The 12,718-nt window shown below is 41.6% G+C and overlaps 1 protein-coding gene across 14 annotated transcripts in view; it reads right to left on the bottom strand.

Moving 5' to 3' along the window:
- Positions 1–9,896, bottom strand: part of GULP1 (GULP PTB domain containing engulfment adaptor 1) — a 151,463-nt gene extending 141,567 nt beyond the window's left edge. For 8 of the 14 annotated variants that reach the window (XM_066189549.1, XM_066189548.1, XM_066189553.1 and 5 more), the window contains exon 1: positions 4,297–4,374. The gene's annotated coding sequence lies outside the window, so the exon portion shown is untranslated. Of the gene's footprint in view, positions 1–4,296; positions 4,375–9,811 lie in introns of those variants that run through there. The other 6 variants (XM_066189540.1, XM_066189541.1, XM_066189543.1 and 3 more) reach the window with 5 other exon arrangements.
- Between the last annotated feature and the right edge of the window lie 2,822 nt (positions 9,897–12,718).

Raw genomic sequence — 12,718 nt, 5'->3', positions numbered from 1 at the left:
CAGTCTCCAATCAGTGCATTGTTAAGAGAATTGTTTACCAAGTTACACTGGTGCACACCATTGCAAGGCAAGGGTGTTGATCAGGTACTGCAGACAGAATACACAGAAAAACATTTGGCTACACAGATACTGCTGAATCTTTGTAACTCCAAGTGATATAGTAAATGGAAAAAACACAGCTCACTTCTCAGAATAAAACCAGAACATGCAACCTTAGGGTGCAACGTAAAATAAATGCAGTAGTAACCAAGTGATTACATACTAATAAGATGAATATTTCAGACTCTGGAATTAAAATGATAGGATTTCTTAATGGCTGCCCTTCTAAACAGAAAAGAATATTGCAGAAGTTAAAGAAATCCAGTGCCTTAATCTAAGAGGCTTTTCAGTACTTTTTGCCAAATTATCAAGCAGCCTGTAGGTGTTCCAGCCTGAGTTCTGCTTCTTGCTTCAGTAAAAACTACTTAGATGGCTGTCAAAAACCCAGGTGCTGTCTGTTCTACAAATACGTTTGTTTCCTTCCGCTACAAAATTCTACATTCTGTCTTTGCCTGATATGTAATTACACATCAGGAACGTAAGTCACTCCAGCCTGATGAAACAATCATATTTCAATTTGGAGCGCCCTCTTAGCGTGGTGATAAGAACATCTGCTAAAACTGGCAGAGGAGGGGAGGGATGAAAGTGGAAATTCTTTCCTGGGAGTTCGTGATGTGTTTTCAGCTGGACTAATTCTCTACTGGAATCCTGGATAAAATCTGTGGTAACATCGCTGTGATAACACTCCTGATGTTCAGTTTAGTGTAACAAACGTTCTCTGAAACCACACGGCAAGAGGGGGCCTTAAGGGAGGACTGTCTGCTTATTACGTGCAGTGGAGCTGCAGCCTACATTTAAAAATGCATTTTAAGTGCCTTAAAATGCTTAAGAAAAACATTTTTAAGACTTAAGAGCTACTACCAGCCATTCCCAGAGTCTTTCCAGTGCCCCCGGGCAAACAGAGTGGCACAGATAAGGTCCACAGCTACGTATGTGAGACTAAAAGGGTGGGCAGGGATGCCACTACTGCATTCACGTCTGTGCCCTGAGGGCAGGCCACAAAATGAAGATAATTGAGTACACCTACCTTCTTCCTCCCAGCCCTAACCAACACGGACCACGTAACCCAGATCAAAGCTACACATTCAATGCCAGTAGTTGGCCATCCCACAACAGCTTGATTAAACATTTAAGTCACAGGGAATGTTCAGGGGAGCACTGGCAGTGAGGTAGCAAAGCTACCTGCATGAACAAAGCCAACATTCTGATCTCAGGGATTCAGGAGATCCTGGGAAGGAAATTACTTCCAAAGATAATGACAGATGTATCTGCATGCATAGTTACATTCTGAAGGCAAGAGAACCAAAGAGAATATTGTTAGGTAGCTATGCAGAGGCACTGTGCGTTCTCACAGGGGCAGTATTGTTTGCTCTTTTCTGGATTACAACCTGAGTCTCTGAAGGAGCTTATCCCTTCAAAAATCAGATTACAGTAAGGCAAAAAAGGCGATGGGGAAAATGTTTATTTGTGCCCAATTAGCATACTCTTACGCAACAACTCTATTAAGTCATGAACTAATGATTTTTTTGTCTCAAGAGCTGATGCACTTGGAACACAGACTCATCATCTGCCATGCATTCCACCACTGATAATAACTGAAAATTCTAAGGGACCTGCAGTTCTTTTGAACAGAACTAGGTGGACTTCAGCTCTCTGTGTACATAGACTTATTCTCTTGAAAAAAACGACAGAATTAGAATACTGACAAAAGCCATACTAGGTATGACCAAAGTTTAGTCATAAGGTAGTTTCCCTCTGTTCTCTTTCAAGCTATGTCAGTTCCCCAGTTCAAGCTGAAGCTGTCCTTTCATTAATTCAGCTGGTAGTTCTAATTATGTTCTTGACATGCTCAAGCAATACACTCTTGAGGGATTACCTCAAGAGAAAAACTAATTCTATAATTGTAAAACAAATACCAGTTTATTGTATTTGACCTCTCAAGTGCTTCATGCAAGTCTCCTGACTATGAGTTTTAGAGCATCCGGCAATGTTTACAAACATCGTACATTACAAGCAATGTTTACAAACTGCTACTGAACCACAAAATGTAACCTTGTCTATAGGCAACAGACTAGCAAATTATACTCAGCCTGTAAAGGAAAATCTGAAATGGCACATCAGGTGCGTGTTTTGCAGAACACCAGATGCACAATCTTTGAACTCCAGAAAAACTCTCGAAAAGGTCACAAAGTTACCTCCAAAGACTAAGGAGGCAGTACAAAACCAGTAGTTTATATAACATCCCTTCTTGTTTCCCACATCTTCCTCCAGTAGCAGGAGAATTCCTATGGGATTTAAAATGCTCTACACAAACCATTGTATCACAGTTTACTGTTGCAATAATTTTAATTTCTGTACTCATCACTCACAAGACACACCCAATCACGTCATCCCATAACTTCTCAGGCAACCAGAGTTGTACTTGTTTCTGGTTATTTCTAGTCCCCTTTCATTGATATTCCTGCCACTGTAGCTCTGCTGAGAGTATAAACCAAAGCTCTCCTTCGCATCCTTCAACACTGTGCCATAACACCAGGCTTTTAATCCTTAAACTACTCTCTTTATTCAAGCCATTCATGTAAACATAAGCCTTTAATGAGATCTATAATCACTAACGCGTTCATACACTTAAAACGCGTCCCAGAAAATTGTATGGCTAATAACCACGAAATTATTTCCCCCGTTTTGTTGTTTCTTTCTCGAAGTTCTTGTGGATAATCTCCAAATAGCTGAAGTTGTACCTGACATACTACCGCATCACAAATCTGCCAAGTAAATCTACAACTATGAGGCAAAACTTACTGTTCATTCTGAAATGACCACAAAAATAGAAGTCTGACCTTCAAAAAGATATTCTTTTCCTTTCTGGCGAATTGTTTTGTCTTATTATGATTGACACCCTAAGTGGCTCTGAAGTACTGCTTACCCCTACAACAACTGAAAGGTACCACTCAGGTTAACACATTCATCTAACATACAGGCGAAGAAAATCACAGAAAATAACTTCTAAAAGGAGAAGCAGTCACATAATACACAAACATAGACTCTTATTTATACTTACACCGAAAAAACCCAAATATACTGCTATGATATTTGATGTGAATCTCTGCACATTCAAAGCACCTTCATAATCACCTTCATTTATGCCTGGCTTTCCAGTTTATTGGCGGGCGTTAACATCTTAGTTACGATAACTTTTTCTTTCCATAAAGATGACTTTTTAAGAACTTGCAACTGCAATGGAACAGTAGGAACTGAAGAGTGTAAAAGTTGCACGCTATTTAAATTAGAAATCTAATAATTGTCTTAAGTTCAAAAAAAGATCCCAGAAATCTATTTCTTCGGAAGGGAGCCAATTCCTTTGTATGAAGAATACAATTAACCTTTACGGGCCTTAGACTGACTCTCGGTGCCCCCTAATAAATGAGAAGGACAGTGAAATTAAATGAGTAACATACTTTTACACGTTCCTCTAATTGTCACACAACTTTTAGACCCTCTCAAACCGAGAATTTCTCCCTGAATCTCCCTCCCCGACTCCGAGGCAGAGCTGCAGTCCTCGCTCAGATTTCTCTCTTCGCACGATGATCCAGTAAACTCCTTCAGCACTCCACCCTCCCGACACACGCGGAGTTAAAATTAACTCGGCGGTTTGGGTTTGGTTACGAGCCGAAGATCCTCCCTTGTACAACAACCGAGCGCTCAGCAGCCCCGGCGGCGAGCTCGGCTCGGCAGCCGCCCAGCACCGCCGGGCTGCCACGGCGGAGCCTCACCAGCACAACAAAACCTCGTCTCGGATAAAGGCTTTACTGTACTTACAACGGGCAAAAACACCCAACCCCGAACGAAAGGCATCTCGTTATTCGCAGCTACTTGACATTCAGAAAGCCCTGCCCGGGTGTCCGAGCCCCCCGGGTCCGTGCGGGTGCCGGGCTGGGGAGCGGCCGCTGCCGGCGGCCCCGGGGCGGGGCGGGGAGCGCGGACCCCGCGGGAGCGGCACCGCAGCGCAGGTGAGGCGGGACGGCGGGAGCTGCCCCGGCTCCAGCCCCGAGAACGAACCGCGGTACCCGCCCCGCCAAGTTCCCCGCCGACGGCACGGCCCGGGGCAGCGCTGCCGCCGCGGCGATCAACAGGCGCTCGGACCCCCGTCCCTCCCTCCGCGCCTCGGTGGCTGCCGGCCGCCCCCCGGCACCGTACCTGCCGGGGATGGAGCAGCCCGTCCCGCCGCCTCTCCGCGCCGCTCGCTCCGGCCGCGGCCGCCCCGAAAGTTTCCTGACGTCAGCGCGGGCGGGCGGGAGCGGACCCCGCCTGCTGCCGGGCTCGCCGCCGCCGGGCCGGGCCGCCGCCGCTGCTCCCGGGCTCCCCCTGCCTCCCGCCGGCACCGGCAGGGCCGGGCAGCGCCGCAGCGGGCGCGGGGGAGAAGGCGTGGGGAGCGGGCAGCAGTCGAGAAAGTGAGGAGCGCGAGTTACTAACTCCGTGCTCCTCAAGGAAGCGTCTCCTAAGGAAAAGATAGTAGACGCACTCGCGCTGGTCCTGGTTAAAGCTGCGGTGAATTTTGTGAATTTTTGCGTGTTTTACAGACACGCAACATCACACTGACTTTGGAGAATGCCTGTGGCATGCGCTCCCCGTTAAAATGTCCTTTAGGAACACCAGAACGTTGTAATCCGATATATTTTTCCGACAGTCACGGTACGTGCAAGTTAGAGACAAAGCATTTTCTGTTGAAAGGCAAGAAATTCACGTCTGCCGTATTTCTTTTATTACTGGTGGGCTTCTGCCACCATACTGCCAATGGTAGGGCATACAGTGTCTGTGGAAAGGCAGGAAACTCATCTATTACTCCTCCCTGATTATTTTCTCTTAACAGCACATGAATGATGCCTTTCATTCTACGTTAATCAGTAGACAAACCTCGAAAAAGGCTATTTAGAGAGCAGAACAAAACATGTCACTGAAATCAAAGCAAAAGCGTTTTGTCTGCAGCAGGTGTATTCTTGTTTTAAAGACAAGATGGGAAACATCTTGTCAGGGTGACAATTTATGGCCCAGAGTGGAAAAATCATGACAGTAAAAAAACATGAAGTGTAGAAATCAGGAGCAGGCAGCTTTTAAAATCAGTGAGCTCTGGATAATTACATGCATAAGTGTGAAACATGCAAAAACTTAATTAGCATGGCTCCCTTTTCCATTCATGATTAAAATGAAGAATGAAAACCAATCAAACTCCAAAACAGGTACACAAAACGCAAGTAAATTAGTAGTTTGTCTGCTCTAGACATCACAAAGCTACTGAAATCTTCCATCAGTTTAGTCTCTCAAGTAAAGAAAACAAAAGCTAACTTTTCACATGGTTTCAGAGTTATTTGTAAACTTTACTAGGAAACTAACAACCTAAATTCCAAAATATAAAATAGAAAACGAATTCTGAGCAAGAATGAAAATGGAAAACACTTAGGGAAACTGTACAAACTTTATATTCTAAATAATACCCAATCCAGGATTTGTTTTCGGGTACTGTTTTCATATACTAAATCTTCAATACTTTAGGAGGGGGAAAAAAAAACAAAACTCACACAAGAAAAAAATACCCCTACAAAACCTGTCTACTGCAACATCAAGACAGTTGAAGGAACATCTGAGTAATCTGAGCAAAATACATTTCATTCGCAGATGTTGCATGAGTGGCCAACAGAAATAACTCTTATTTGACTGTTGTTGTTACTGACAGCCATTCCCATACACCTTTCTGCTGGAGCTGACAGCTGCATTGCATACAGCTCCTCAGCCATTTGTCCCTGTCAAAAACAGTGACAGGGAGGATGGGAAGAGAGATAATCTAGAAATTGTATGAAAATCATTAAAGAAAAGTAAAAGCAAACTGCTATCCAGAACCTTATTTTTTAGTTTCTCAAAGACACAGACACAAACTCATCTAGCACAAGTTTGAAACTTAAAATTGTGATAAAACTTTTAGGCTTCCAGAGCTTGTTTTTCATGTTTGTGTGGCTGGTTTTTAAAGCAACAAGGCAGATCATGTCGTGCTTCCTTAGGCAAAACTCCAGCTCATTTCAGTGTCAGGAAGCATCTTGATCTATTTGGTATTCCACAACATACATCCAAAGTTGGACTTTGGTTCAGATCATAAACAAGTGCTCAGCCTTGTTCAGTGGGTGTACCAATTTTAGTTTGATTAGACAAGTTCAGCTGTCATCTGCAAAGCAGAGCACACTCTAGACAAAGAGAAAATATTTTGCTATTGAAATGCATGCTCTGAGTTTTTCAAAGGTGATGTAGAAAGCAAGTAAAATGAAGGGCACTTTAATTTTTTTTTTTTTTGTGGTACCATAATTATTATGCAGGAATGGGTTTTTACTTACTGGGTGTTCTGAAGTAAAGTATGTTTGATCAAATCAGGGTAGATTTTTTTTCTAAAATCAAGTTACACCATTTTAAATGCAGTAAAATTACATGTATATAATATATTAGTCAGGAAAGGACATTTTTCAAAATCCCTTCTGCATGCAACATTTTTTCCTTAAAGGAAGTGAGACATTTTATAACACAAGAGGAAAATACTCAGTATATAGGAAGATTTCTAGTTCTTCTGTGATATGTTTTTGACATAATCTGTACTGAAATGCTTAAATAAAAGGAATGTAGAGCAAACCTATTTTCAACTTAAATTTGCTACATAGTATTTGAAGGGAAGAGAAGAAAATGTGACAACTTTCTTCTGTGGACAATTTTTTTTTCCCCCCCCCCATCAGCAGTGGTAACCTCAGGGTGAAATGAGGACATTATTTGAGAGGAAAAGTAGAGCAAAAAATATTTGAATTCTCTCATTAATAGCTCTTCCTCTTAGTTTTTAATTGGTGTGGTCCTTAAAGGAAAAGACTGAGAGCAAAAAGAACCAAATCCTGCCTTGCTCAATGGTCTAGATCCCCCACAATCCAAGTAGACAAATTCAGGTCATTACCAAGACTATCATACTTGAGTGTTGCAGGGAAGTTGAGCAAAGAACTGGGCACATGAGAAATGAAGAGGACACTCAGAGAAAAAAAAAAAATCTTACAGAAACAAACAGATAGAATAGTTTGGGTTGGAAAGGACCCTAAAGATCATACAGTTCCAATCCCCTGCCATGACCAGGGACCTTTCACTAGGCCAGGGTGCTCAAAGCCCCATCCAGACCAGCCTTAAACTCTTCCAGGGCTGCAGCACCCACAGTTTCTCTGCATAATTTATTGCGGCGTCTCACAAGCCTCAGAAGTTCCTCCTAGTGTCTAATCGACATTTGCCCCTTTCAGCTGGGAGCCGTATCCCTTTGTCCTGTCACTACATTCCCTTATCAAATAAATACCCCTCTCCACTTTCAGGCTTGCTCCTGCGTGAATGGTCTGGTTTCATTGTTCTCCTGAGACTGTAAATGTCAGTCATGCAAACAGGCGATCATAGAGAACAAGTAAAAGCAACAGAATCAGAGGTCTTTTAGACCTGCAGCTATGCTGATATCCAAGAATAAATACCAATCAGTTGGACTGATTTGCCAGAAAATAGTTACTAGAGGAAACAGAGATTAAAGAATTGCACAAACTACAAAACCTGAGAAGTTTCCCCACCCTTCTGAGCCCTGTCTCACCTCTCACAGACCAAAAGCTACATCACATTACTCTACAAGACTATGAAACAAGAAACCAAAACAACCCCTGTTCTGTCCTTCTTATGAAGAAACAATGCCAGAGAAGTTATTCCCAATTTTCTGTTTAACTTATAGCTCCTTTAATGTTGTTATGGTAGTACAACACTACATGTACATCCCCATTTAAAGTTTTCCTCACCTTGCCAAAAGAACTGTAAATTGCCACATTGTAAACAGACATCACAACCCAAAATTCATCTTAATGATCTTAGACTATAACAGCAACAACATGAACCCTCTGTTTCAGCTAAGGGAAGGACATCATTAGCACTGGGACCGTTTTAGGCATCACAGATGGCAAAGGCCAGAAGAACCTGAGTAGCCTGCCAATTATTTGCCTTATCTATGGTCTTAACCAAGCACATAACAAGGCTACTGTTGGTCAGACCATCAGAGCAGATGCTAGTCTCTTTAAGGCAGCTGTATAGAACCATATTACCTGAATTTTCACTTTGATTTGACAAAATAAAAACCTCTTTTGTGGGAGGTTTTTATGACAGAGGCTTTTATACATTAGAAGACATGATATGGAGACAGGAAAGAAGGAAAACATGAGTAGATATCTGTTCTAGCTTTATTAACTTGGAATGTAATCATGTTTCAAAGATGTGAAGAGTTATTCACTCAAAACCACAATATTTCTCGTGTTTCTCTTATGTTCCCATTTATTGAAAGATTCTTGCCAGATATTTGAGAGCTTTTTCTGCTTGTTATGCTGTTACTCTTTTTTCCCATTTTTGTACAACTTTAGGAGCAGAAAGAACTATTACATTACTTTGATTTGTTAGGTGCCATAGGCTACACAATTTTAACCAGATGGCTTAACTATTAAGTAGTTAGAGCACATTCAGGGTCTGAAGAAACCAGTACTAAATGGATGAGAAAAACGAGCTGCTGACAATGCTCGAGTGGTGGTGACTGATTTACTGTTGCTCATTGCAAACCTGAGCTGGTTATCACTGTGTAATAACAAGATATATAAAGAAGGTACTTTATATGTCACAACTACTAGGGTTTTCATCCCAAAGGCTGTCAGACTCTGTAGCCCTGTAGCTTTTTCTGGAAGTATGCAACATTAAAACTATTGTAGTCACACCTACAAAATATTTCCAAAATAGAAGAGCAATATTCTATATAGAAATTCTCACAGACTAATGCTGGTTATAAACCTCCCATCAAAAAGCTAAGAGAAACAAAGAAACATTGGGTTCTTCATTCGGAAGTTTTGAGAAAAGGAAGAAGCAATAAAGAACTTTCATTAAAAACCAAGGGCTAACACATAGTATCCCTTGCAGAGAATAAGAGTAAGAAATGCTTATTTTGTTTGGGTTTTTCTCTGTGCCAGTTATCCTTTGAAGTGTGGTAGAACATCTACTTCTGAAAATATCTGAATGGTCTAAGTTGCTTAGTCTATGACAAAAACCTAGGAACACTAAGAAGGCCTAAAAAACTAACTATGCCACTAGCTTATGACAGAAACAAAGAAACCATTACTTTTTCTCTACACTGCACGTAGACCGAAGTTCATAAAAATATTTATACTATTAAAAAAAATTGCAACAAAAATTTACTCAATGGCACATAAACCAAAGAAAAAAATCAAGTTAACTCCCACAGAACTCACAAGGATTTTTCCTGTGGACTTCAAAGAGAGCAATACATTAACAAAATATTTATACAAGAGTAAAACCCCAAAATAAAAAGCTGTTGCAGCAGCCCTCTTGTTAGAGGGTAGAAATGAGCTGAGACACAAACCTCTTGTTTATCACAGCATGAAAAGGGCCCTGGTTTATTCCTCTTCACAGCTCAGCCATCCTGACTCCAACCATTCACTGACTCTGCCTGCACCAAGCTCCTGCTGGAGGTTTCCCCTGCAGCCTCTGGCTGCTGCTTATTTCCTGCTCAACTCTGACTGCAGGGATCAGTTTGCAGCCTCTGACTGCAGGCTTTTACCCAGCCAGACTGACTGCAGGTTCCAACAACAGGCTCTGACTGCACACCCAGACTGACCTCACTGCAGTGACTCTCTCTCCTCAGGAGCCTCCTTCTCCACGATCTTCTCACTCCCTCTTCCTCAAGGTTCCTCCTCCTTCATGATTCCCCCTCACCAGCTAGCCCACCCCCTTTTATCATTGATCTTTATTGGATACAGCTGTGACTCATCAGGGGCGAGGCTGTATTGAGTAATTAACACAGCTGTTACTTGTCAGGGGCCAGGTCACCTGTAGTCCCTTCTCCTACAGAAAGCCTTTGCTTCTAATTGGCAGAATGCTGGAGAAGATCTGGAAGAATCTCTAAGCCCTTGACATAAACACTACAGCATCTGTCAACATGTTAATTGAAAAGTGAAATCTTCAAAGTTTACTGAAATAGCCTAGGAAAGGCTGCACAAAACATAAGCGTTATTTGAGGCTTTCAATCAAGACCAAATCAATATTTTAAATACATGTATTATAATCCAAACTTCCCTTTCTTTTCCTTATGTAATACTTCATTCTACTTTACTGAAGACTGGATGTAGGTGCATATGAAGTTAAGGCTGAGTTTACTTATTCACATTAGATACAAATCACAGCCTTTACGATGGACAACAGAAGTGCTGTATGCATTTAATATGCACGTTAAAAACCCTTGGGTTAGTTTTCATGTATAACTGAAAAGTCAGAAGAAATGAAATTTGGTAATACTTTTAAAAGGCTAGGCAAAATACAGGAAATCTGAAGGCAGCAGGGATTTAATACTGCAACAAAGAACCTAACACTGCAAAAAGAAATAAAGCCCTGGTATACACCACGCTTTTGTGATCTGTAGGAGAAAGAATAAACATCCAATTAGAACTACCTTGTAGCTGACAGTTTGGAGTGCAATGAATTATCAGCATTATTTGTGTGTTGCCGTAATGAACCCGTTTCCTTTGCAGTCAGCTGTACCATCATTTTTAAACCCACTGCTCTCATCGTTGGTCATAAATACTAGCCATAATCTTAAAGTTCTTTACTTACTTATTTTTCGCAGAAAACATGTTATTCACGGAAGTTTAGCACTGTAAATATTTTAATGTACACTCTCTGTTCTGGAATATATCTGTCTAGAAAGAGAAAGTGGCATTAATCTCTTCCAGTAGCGGTGCCATCTAAGAATCCTCAGTAAATTTCAGACAATGAATTTGTCTTTTTAGGTAGAACAACACAAGGAAGCATCACTCTGGAGTTTGGGATTGCTAACTGCCAGATTCTGGGATATACTTCCCAGCACAAAAAGGTGCCTTCAAGCAAGAAGAACAGATCATCAAACCTTTTAGTGGAAAGCAACCCCCTGAGCTAGCATCTGCAAATAGAGATTGGAACTGGCTTGTTTAGATATTTGAATCAACTTCCGTGTTTTCCTCTAGGCTTCTTAGGTACTCTTCTTGAATCACAGGAGTGAGAAACGAACAACAGAATTATTCCTTAGTTTGTAACTAATATGGGTGTTCTATGAACACATTCAGAAGTCTTCATTGCTTTCACCAGGCACAAATTCACACATTTCCATAGCTATCAGACCATGAAACTTGGAGTTATTCCCTGCTAAACATTTCAAACCCATACTTTGTCTCCATTTTCTTGGTAGGTATTCACATTATTTTTCCTGGGTTTGTCCTTTAATAGTAATGCTTCTTTTTCATGCTGTAAATGAAAAGCAGCTGAGCCTATAGACAGCTTGTAAATGGACTTTAATGTTGCAGGGAAAATTCAGCTCTTGCCTAAAATGTAATCATGCATTCTATAAAACAGAGTAACAGGTGTGAAGAACTTGTGCAATCCAGAGAACACTAAAACATACCTGAAAATCCATCTCTGACTGGTACTGAACTGAACTGTCTCTGTATTGTTTGTCCTAGAGTTGTTACCCTTGCAGACCTACACTGTGGTCTTCCTGCCCCTTCCTTCAGTAATGGACAAGGCAATCCCTTGGTCAGCACCGTCCATGTGCCACAAGTGGAGGTTAAAAACTGCCTTCCCTTTCCCAGATGCAGTTAGCATTTCAGTTCAAGGTCTGTCGATGGCAATGCTCTTCAGATGCTTCTCATTAAAACAAAGAACGATCTATTAAAGGAGTAAACATTTCCCAGAATTTGGGCCACATGCGAGACTCTATCTGAAAGATCTATTGCATAAAACTGATCAGAAACTGCTCAGGCAAAAAGCCCAGCTGAGCTTTCAAAAGAAATGCCAAGGAGAGTGTATTTAAGTTTATATTACACTGAGTGCAATATTTTCAGGTTAAGTTCAAAAATTGCCGTTGATGAAGCAGCATTTTCATTCTGTGATGAAAGCTCATTCAAGATGAACCCAAACTCCATCCAGAACTCCTACATCCCCCTAGTGACTATTTAACATTCAGCACACTTCAGAGTGGAGTCCAAGCATCCCTTTGAAAGCAATAACTGTTCTAATTTGTAAAGGTTGATTACTTTCAAAAAAGTCATGGGTGCTTATCTGTTGAATAAAGAGCAAACAGTTCACAGAACTATGGCAGTGCAGTGTACGGCTGGGCAAAACAGAGCTGTCTATTATAACCATCCAAAATGCAACAGGGATGTGCTGTTCTGGGTACTGCACCTTGTAGCCTCCCTTCACCTGAGGGCACGAAGGGAAAAAAACCCTGTCTTTAGTTTTATAATGACATCAGTAATCAGTCATTAGCCTTCTGCAATGATAAGGTATTTTTCCAACCACCCACTTCTTGCTAGGTATAGCATGGGGAATAAATTAATCTTTGCACGCTAATGGTTCCCACTGTCAGCTCAGCAATTGATCCTTAGAGCTGAGAAACAAACGTGTTTTTCCACTCCCACGCAGGTGGCTGTAGTGGCTCTCTGCTCTTCACTGCTCATTTCAAGACCTGCCTCTGGGTAGCCAATCCCACCCATCT

The sequence above is a fragment of the Chamaea fasciata genome, unplaced genomic scaffold (assembly GCF_029207755.1).
Source record: "Chamaea fasciata isolate MVZ Bird 193981 ecotype frontalis unplaced genomic scaffold, bChaFas1.0.hap1 SCAF_8, whole genome shotgun sequence".
NCBI classification, from domain to species: Eukaryota; Metazoa; Chordata; class Aves; order Passeriformes; family Sylviidae; genus Chamaea; species Chamaea fasciata.
This window is presented reverse-complemented; position numbering and strand designations above follow the sequence as displayed.